The sequence below is a fragment of the Miscanthus floridulus genome, chromosome 7 (assembly GCF_019320115.1).
Source record: "Miscanthus floridulus cultivar M001 chromosome 7, ASM1932011v1, whole genome shotgun sequence".
In the NCBI taxonomy this organism is placed as follows: domain Eukaryota; kingdom Viridiplantae; phylum Streptophyta; class Magnoliopsida; order Poales; family Poaceae; genus Miscanthus; species Miscanthus floridulus.
In genome coordinates, this window is record NC_089586.1 from 2,473,173 (window position 1) to 2,481,251 (window position 8,079).

Genomic DNA, 8,079 nt, shown 5'->3' on the forward strand with positions numbered 1-8,079 from the left:
CGGACATCTCGTGTGCTACAGCCGTTTAGTGCAGCGTGCAGGTGAACCGGCAGGAAACGCCCATCATTGTCATTTCAACTCCGGAAACATTTGCGTTGCCGTTGGAAGTGGAACGCTGGATCCAGCGCAGCAAATCGCCAACTTCGAAGCAGCCGCTCGACATTTCCGTCCTATCCAAGCAGCTATCCTCGCGTCCAAGTGCCCCCCCGCCGTCCCAGGCCCCCCCAAGCCGGACCGGCGGACGCCGGTCGCGCTCCGCCCCAGCACGAAAACCCGCCTCGCTCCAAAAGTCCAAATCCCCACACCACGGCAAACCTCGCTCCCCTCGCGGACTTGCCGAACCGCGTCCGCTTCCGGCTTCCCCTTGCCCCCTGGAATTCCGCGCGACGTCGCCGTCAGTCATCCCCGTCACTTCGCTCGAGCAGGTCATCGTCTCCCCGATGACCGAAACGGTTACCCCCCTAGTCCCACCACCACCAACAGCACCACCACAAGCGCCGAGCAGTCAGCCAGTTACCACCACTCTCCGCGTCGTCGCTAACTGTTCCAGGACGTGTCTCTGCTAATCCCCATTCCTCATACCGGCCGGGCCCCTCCCCAATCGCCGCCGATCGCAGCCATGTCCTCTTCCTCTTCCTCCACCTCCTCCTCCTGCGACGGGAGCGGGAACCCTAGACCCGCCGCGGCGGCGGGGGCCGTCTCGGCAGCGGCGGCTGTGGCGGGCCCCGCGGCGCAGTTGCCGAGGCGGCAGTGCCGGGACGTGTTCTGGCTGGTGGTCTTCCTCCTCCACCTGCTCGTCTTCGGCGCCGCGCTCGCGCTCTTCGGCCTCAACCGCTTCCGCCAGGCCGACCGCTTCAACATCGGCCGCTACGCCAACCTCACCGCGGAGCCCTGGGGCACCGCCACCCCCGCCGGCTCGCCGGAGCCCGCGCCCGCCGCGCCGCCGCCGCCCTCCGTCTACCGCTCCGAGGACCCCTCCGTGCCGGCGTCCGAGCTCACCGAGACGTACTGGAAGTACTACGGCGCCGCGGGCGCCGTCGGGGTCGCGCTCGCGTGGGCGTGGCTGGCGGCGGCCGCCTGGAGGAAGGACGGCGGCAAGGTGGTCATGCGGACCGCCGTGCACTGCCTCACGGCCTACCTCGCCGTCGTCAGCGTCCTGTGCTTCTGGGGGAAGCACTTCTTCTGGGGCGTCGCCCTGGCCGTCGGCGCCGGCCTGCACTTCCTCTACGTCATGTCTGTGCTCGATAGGTACAGCTCACAACAACACTATGTTCTGAATTTGTCTGTAAATTGCCTATTCCATCTCATTTCAGACGAATTTGGACTCTAGTGAATGTGGGTCTGATGCCTAACACCGAGTAGGAGAGCAAGTTTCTGCAAATAACATGCAAATTTGAAGAATATCCACTCGCAATGCCTTACCCTGTTGACTGAATCTGCACCATCTCACTATAACTGCATGAAGATCCTGCTAGGAGGTTGATTCATGTCTCTATCAAGGTCCTTTCCGACAGTTGTCTGCACATGCTGCATGGCTGCACAAGTGTGCCATAACGCCAATCTTCTATGCTTCCTTGATTGATATTGCTTTTTGGTCTGCTTAATTTGTGTGGGGGCAAAGGATCACGTATGTTAGCATAGATTTATGCCCCTTTACATATTATGATCACATATTTGAGATCAATCAACCAGAGTATTTGAAAGTGGGAAGTGATGAGTGCACTTTAAGCTAAAAATTGTTATGTTCTTTGTATTCTGGTTCAGATTACTGGTGCTCACGGGGCACTATCAGCTGCATTTTAATGGCAGACGACTGGACAGTTAGTGATACACATGTAACTGGTAGAATTTGACAAATAATGTTTTAAATCTGGACTACTGGTAGCTCGTATCTGTTTCGCCACTCAGCAATAGTTACCATTATATGCCATAATCAGTCTGATCATGTGGCCTATCAGTAAAATGTAATCAGTAGGGGCATATTCCATGTGCTGTCTGGTAGACTACTTTTGAAAAAAATAATGTTATATGGAACGGTGGGAGAGCCATAATATCTAGTCCTGAAACCTTATGACCTGATTTGCTTTAAAAAGAAATGAATAATTCCACTGCCTATTCTCCTTCATTTCGTGTCCATTCTATCTTGAATCATTTCTTCGTAGCCTTGGCGGTGTCTGTTATGTCCACCTATATATAAGGTGCCAGTATTTGCTTTAGAGACAAGAAAGGGTCAAGAAATTTTGTCCACCTTTCCTCTTTTCACCATTAGATTGAACCATGCCACAGCCCCTGGTTGTTGAGGACCATGGTTGAAACCTCCCACCCACCACGTCTGTCAATAAATGTTCTCTTCCAGTACTCCTGTGTATGTATATCTTGGAACAGTGTTTACTCTGTTTTCACACTTGCCTGGCCACTATATTTTGCTGAATGTTGTCAAAGGCACACTGCAATAATCCAATAATTGTGCCTCATCGATTCATAAAATGTTGGAGCCTCAGGCTGTTTATTCTGGAACTTTAGAACTCAGGTTACATGCTAAAGTACCTAGAAACAGTACCTTTGTTTGAGCATTGCATACTTCGTTGTTTTGCTTGGAAATTACTGGGTTGCTTTTTGCTAGGTTTCCCTTCACAATGCTAGTACTACAGAAGGCAGTAAGAATGGTACGGGAACTTCCTGATGTGATGCGAATTGCTTATGCATTTGTGGTAGTCATGCTTTGTTGGATGGCATTATGGTCCTTTGGAGTTTCTGGTATTGTTGCATTTGGCATTCCAAATGGTGGGCAATGGTGGCTTCTTTTGGTGAGCTGGCAAGTTTTTACCATACTTCTATATAAATATTTAGTGCCTTTATTATTCAGATGTTTTTTTTAATAATATCTCCTGTATTTGCAGATATTTTTCAGTCAGTTTATTTTGGACTGGAGCTGTCCTTAGCAATACAGTTCATGTCATTGTCTCAGGGATGGTTTTCCTCGTTCTCATTCATGGTGGTCCAGCTGCTGCAACAATGCCCCCAAAGCCTCTTCTGAAATCTCTTCAGCATGCTGTGACAACTTCGTTTGGAAGCATTTGCTATGGCTCACTTTTTACCGCTGCTATTAGGACTTTACGATGGGAGGTTTGCATCTTTACTCCCTCTTTTTGTACTCTGTCGTTTAGCTTCCTTTTATAGTTCTCATCCTTTTTTTTCTTCTTTTTTACCTCACCCCTTACAGATTCGTGGAATTCGTTCTAAAATTGGCAGTAATGAGTGTTTGCTATGTTGTATTGATTTTTTGTTTCATATTGTGGAGACGCTTGTTCGCTTCTTCAACAAATATGCATATGTACAGGTGAGTGATGTTTATCTCGTCAGTAGTTTTCAAGATGTAGACCATGCCTATGTTAAAAGTCTACATATTCCTGCTGTTTTCTGTTTATCATTTGTTTCTCCACACTGACAATATTTTTCTTATTGTTTTAAGCTATAAGGTTTAGTTTCTGTCAATCAAAGTACCTTTGCTTGCCTGGATATTTTTACACAAATGCGTGTGATTTGTGACCCAATCACTGCTTTTATTGAAATGTGAGAACTTATTATTGTAACAATTTATCTCTATTCATGCTATGGAATATTAACTACTGATATCATGCTTATCCAATCAATGTCCTAAACATAGTTTTTCATTTTCAGATAGCAGTTAATGGACAGAGTTTCAATCGCTCAGCTAGGGATGCTTGGGAGCTGTTTCAATCCACCGGCATCGAATCACTTGTTGCTTATGACTGTTCGGGTGCTATCCTTCTGATGAGCACCATTTTAGGTGGATTAATTACTGGAACCTGCATGGGCGTTTGGACATATTTCAAACAAAGTGATAAAGCTGTTATGGTTGGTTCAACCTCCATGCTGATGGGTATGATACTGGTAAGTGCCAATATCTCTATATGAATTTGCGTGACTGTAGTAACTAAGAAAAGGAAAACCGTGTCCAAGTTTTCTTCATACAGTACAATCTCCGCTAGTTCTGTCAAGATTGACATCTGGTCAATTTTGCAGGTTGGACTAACTGTTGTGGTTGTGGAAAGTGCTGTTACATCAATATACATATGCTATGCTGAGGATCCCCTTTTGATTCAGAGATGGGATCCTGAATTTTTCGAACAAATATCAGAAGCACTACACCAGCGACTGCAGTACCGAAGTGCGCGAGCCCGTCAAATACTGAATGGGCGGCTTGATCATTTGCCACATTCGTCCATTATTTGAATGAATTGCATGCCAGATATTGCTTATTTCTGTGAATCCATTGATACGTAGGCAGGCATTTCCAGAAGAAGATTTGGATCTCCCTGCCATTGAAATATATAGATCAAGGAAGATATTCCAAGCCATTGACGTTTAGAGAACTGAAGTGCCCCAGCAATCTTGGACGCCTTCAAGAACAGCAAAATGTTTTCAAATCCCAATGAAGCCGTAATGTGTTCAATGCTCATGCTTTTGTGGTACTGCAGCATCATTTTTTATCTGTGTAGGCTTTTGTGGTAAGGTAGATACTGTTAAATTCATTTCGAGATTTGTGATGCAGAGTGGGTGCGGTTTCAACATTTGTGCGGGTTAGTGCGGCAATGTGATAGGTTTTTGTCTTTCTTGTGTATTCTTAGCCCTACAGTATGATAATCTATGGAGACTTGGAGAGGAACAGCAACTTGGTTGCTACTTGGCCGGTTGTACAGAACAGTGCTGCTTAATGCTCATATACTAGGTGGTCTGACTGTTGTATTACGTTTGCTCACGTTTACTTAAGGTTAGCATTACCAGTTTGAATATTGGAATGGACAATTCTAAGGCCCTGTCTCGACCCGCCCCAAATTGTGTAAAAGTTCACTCGAATTTCACAATCTGGGTTTGGTGGATCGTAAAGGAAAAGGGCCGATAATCTAGGGTGTTTGATTACAAGCTAGATTGTAAAAAGCTGTGAAAGGATCGAGATGTCCAAGAGGGGGTGAATTGGGCTAATTCTAAATTCTCTTGCAATAATCAAATCCTACGGATAGCCCAATTAACCCCTTGTGCCTAGAAAAGTGTTTGTATCAAACTAATGCACAACAACCTCTCAACCTATGTTCCAAACTTACTCTAGCAAGCAATTCTATGGATGTAAAACAAGTATTGAATTGCTCAAAGTAAATACTCAAAGTAAGAGCTCAAAGTAAGTAGAGAGAGAAAGGAACGCGGCGATGTTTTGTCGAGGTATCGGAGAGTCGCCACTCTTCACTAGTCCTCGTTGGAGCACCCGCGCAAGGGTGTAGCTCCCCCTTGATCCGCGCAAGGATCAAGTGCTCTCTAAGGGTTGATTCTTCGACACTCCGTCGCGACGAATCACCCAAAGCCGCTCACAACTTGAGTTGGGTCACCCACAAGCTCCGCCGGGTGAACACCAAACTCCCAATCACCACCAAGCCGTCTAGGTGATGGCGATCACCAAGAGTAACAAGCACGAACTCTCACTTGACCACGCGAAGCCTAATGAGAAGATGGATGCACACTTTGCTACTCTTGATTTGCTAGTGAGGCTACTCTCTTGGATTCTCAAATCACAAACACCTCACTAGGATCTTGCTCTTCTTGGCACTCACAAACGTGTTTCTCAGCTGTTGGAATGAGCAAAGGATACTCCACTCACGAGTGGAGCTTCTATTTATAAGCCAGCCTGAAAAACGAACCGTTATGAGCTTCTGCGGGATGACCGGACGCTCCGGTCGTGATGACCGGACGCTCCGGTCAGTTCAACCCGCGAACTAGCATTCAAGTGATGACCGGACGCTGTCAGGGTCCGGTCAGTACCGACCGGACGCGTCCGGTCGCTCTTGGATGCTTACTGTAAACGACCGGACGCTGGATACTCAGGGTCCGGTCACACGGACCGGACGCGTCCGGTCACACTTTTCCAAGTCTGGACCCTTACTGGAGTTGACCGAACGCTGGCCCTCAGTGTCCGGTCACATGACCTCCCAGCGTCCGGTCACACCAGACTTGATCTTCTCGGTCAAATGAACTGACCGGACCCTGCGGCCAGCGTCCGGTCGCACCGGAGCCAGCGTCCGGTCAGTATTTGACCCTCCATTCACTTCCAACTTCCGAACATATGTGAATGAAGTTTGCTCCAAAGGATCTTAGGCATTCATAGGAGCTACCTAGAGCTAGTTTTAACAAGTGTGCACCACACCTAACTCACTAGACTCAACTAGGTCAAGCTACCCGTTCATACCCCCCTTCATAGTACGGCCAAAGGAAAAAAAAACAAAGTCCTAAACTACTCTAAGTGTCTCTCCAACTTCAATCGACACTTAGAACTAGTTATCCTTAACCTTGTCGTCCATCCTTTGAAAACCGAAACGATTTCTATCGTAGGGGCATGACAACCTCGATTGCCCAATCGATCTCCATTACCATGACCTAACTTAATTGCCTCTGCAAAACACACGTTAGTCATAGTAATCTTGTATTGACATTAATCACCGAAATCCAACTAGGGGCCTAGATGCTTTCAATCTCCCCCTTTTTGTGATTGATGACAATACCACCTCGAGTATGTTATGGAGTGAGGTTTTTGACGGGCTTGGTTCATATAAGCTTTTGTCAATAAGAACAAAAGAGTTAGTCAAGCTTATATGACCCAAGCCAACACAATGTACTCAAAGGATATGAATTAAGCATGAGTACAAATAACAAAGCTCATTTGCTTCGAAGTAAAAACGCGGAAGCAAAAGCAAATGAGCATTCCACAAGTGATATGACATATAGATAAAGCAAAGTAGAGATCACACATGTCAAATATCATAATCATGTAGATAGCACTATCACATGTATATATAATAGTATGCATGAAAGAAAACACACGAATGCATAAGTAATAGTGTATCACACAAATAAAACTCCAAATGTATATAATAAGCTAATACTAGATAACTAGCTCCCCCTAAAACTCGCTCCCCCTAAGTCTACATACTCAAACCCTCTCCCCCTTTGGCGTCAAACACCAAAACCTAAGGGTCGGTCGGCGGGGCTGCAGCGGACGAGTCGGGCGCTGAAGTACGTGGAGCAAGGTGGAACTGGGCGCCATCATCATCTGACCCTGAGCTCTGAACTGACTGACCCTCTGAAGCAGGAAGTGTCGCTGAAGCGGTCTGGGTCTGAGCTGGGGCTGGTGCTGCCTGTGAAGCTGCAAGTATGTCTGTCGTAGGATCTGACGAGGCGACAGACGAGGGGAGCCTCTGAGTAGTCATGATAGCTGGAGCTGCTGTAGACGGACCGGCAGTATGCATGTGAGGCGGAGTAGGCATGCCGGTCAACTCACTGAATGATGCTCCAAGACTCCTAGAGACTGACGACTCAGGCACGAATAGCAAGGAAGTCTGCTCTGGTGAGAAACCCATGTGATAAGGAGTGAACTGTGGGGCTACACCAGGTGAAGCTAACCACTGGGACACCTGTACAGGAGGTGAAGTAAACTGAGCTGGAGGCTGTCCCTGACTCTGAAGCCCGATGGGCTGTACTGCTGGAGTCGTCGAAGTGGTAGGAGGCTGTGCAAGCTGGGGCGAAGTCTGTGGCAGTGGAATCCCAATGGCTGTCACTACATACTGCATGAATCCCATGAGCTGCTACTGCATGAGTAACTGCTGGTGCTGAAGGAGCTGCTGCTGCCGCTGAAACTCGTCCTGACGAGCCTGAAACTGTGCGAAGTTTGTAGCTGTCTCCTGTGCCTGTCGTGTCTGATCCTGCTGCATCCGCTCAAGAATAACAATGAGAGCGGGGTCTGTCTGTGGAGCAGGTGGAGTAGAACTGGAGCTACCGGCCTTTGCATCGTGTCTGCGTGGAGGCATCTGAGGTATAGGCTGGTAGTCATCGTCAGAGCTGTCACTGTACTCACTCACTCCCTGCTGTGCCTCTAGCTCCTCCTCCTCAGTGGCTGCAATCCCTCTGATGATCTCGTCCTGCTGAGCTGCAGACTCTGGCACATCGGGGCGACGGCTAGGCTGACTGGGTGCCTAAGGAGTGGCGTGTCTGATCCTCTGTGACAGGTTGTAA

General features: G+C 47.9%; 1 pseudogene; it reads left to right on the forward strand.

The window, feature by feature from the left end:
* The first annotated feature begins 230 nt into the window (after positions 1-230).
* Positions 231-4,767, forward strand: LOC136466388 (uncharacterized; annotated as a pseudogene).
* The last annotated feature ends 3,312 nt before the right edge of the window (positions 4,768-8,079 follow it).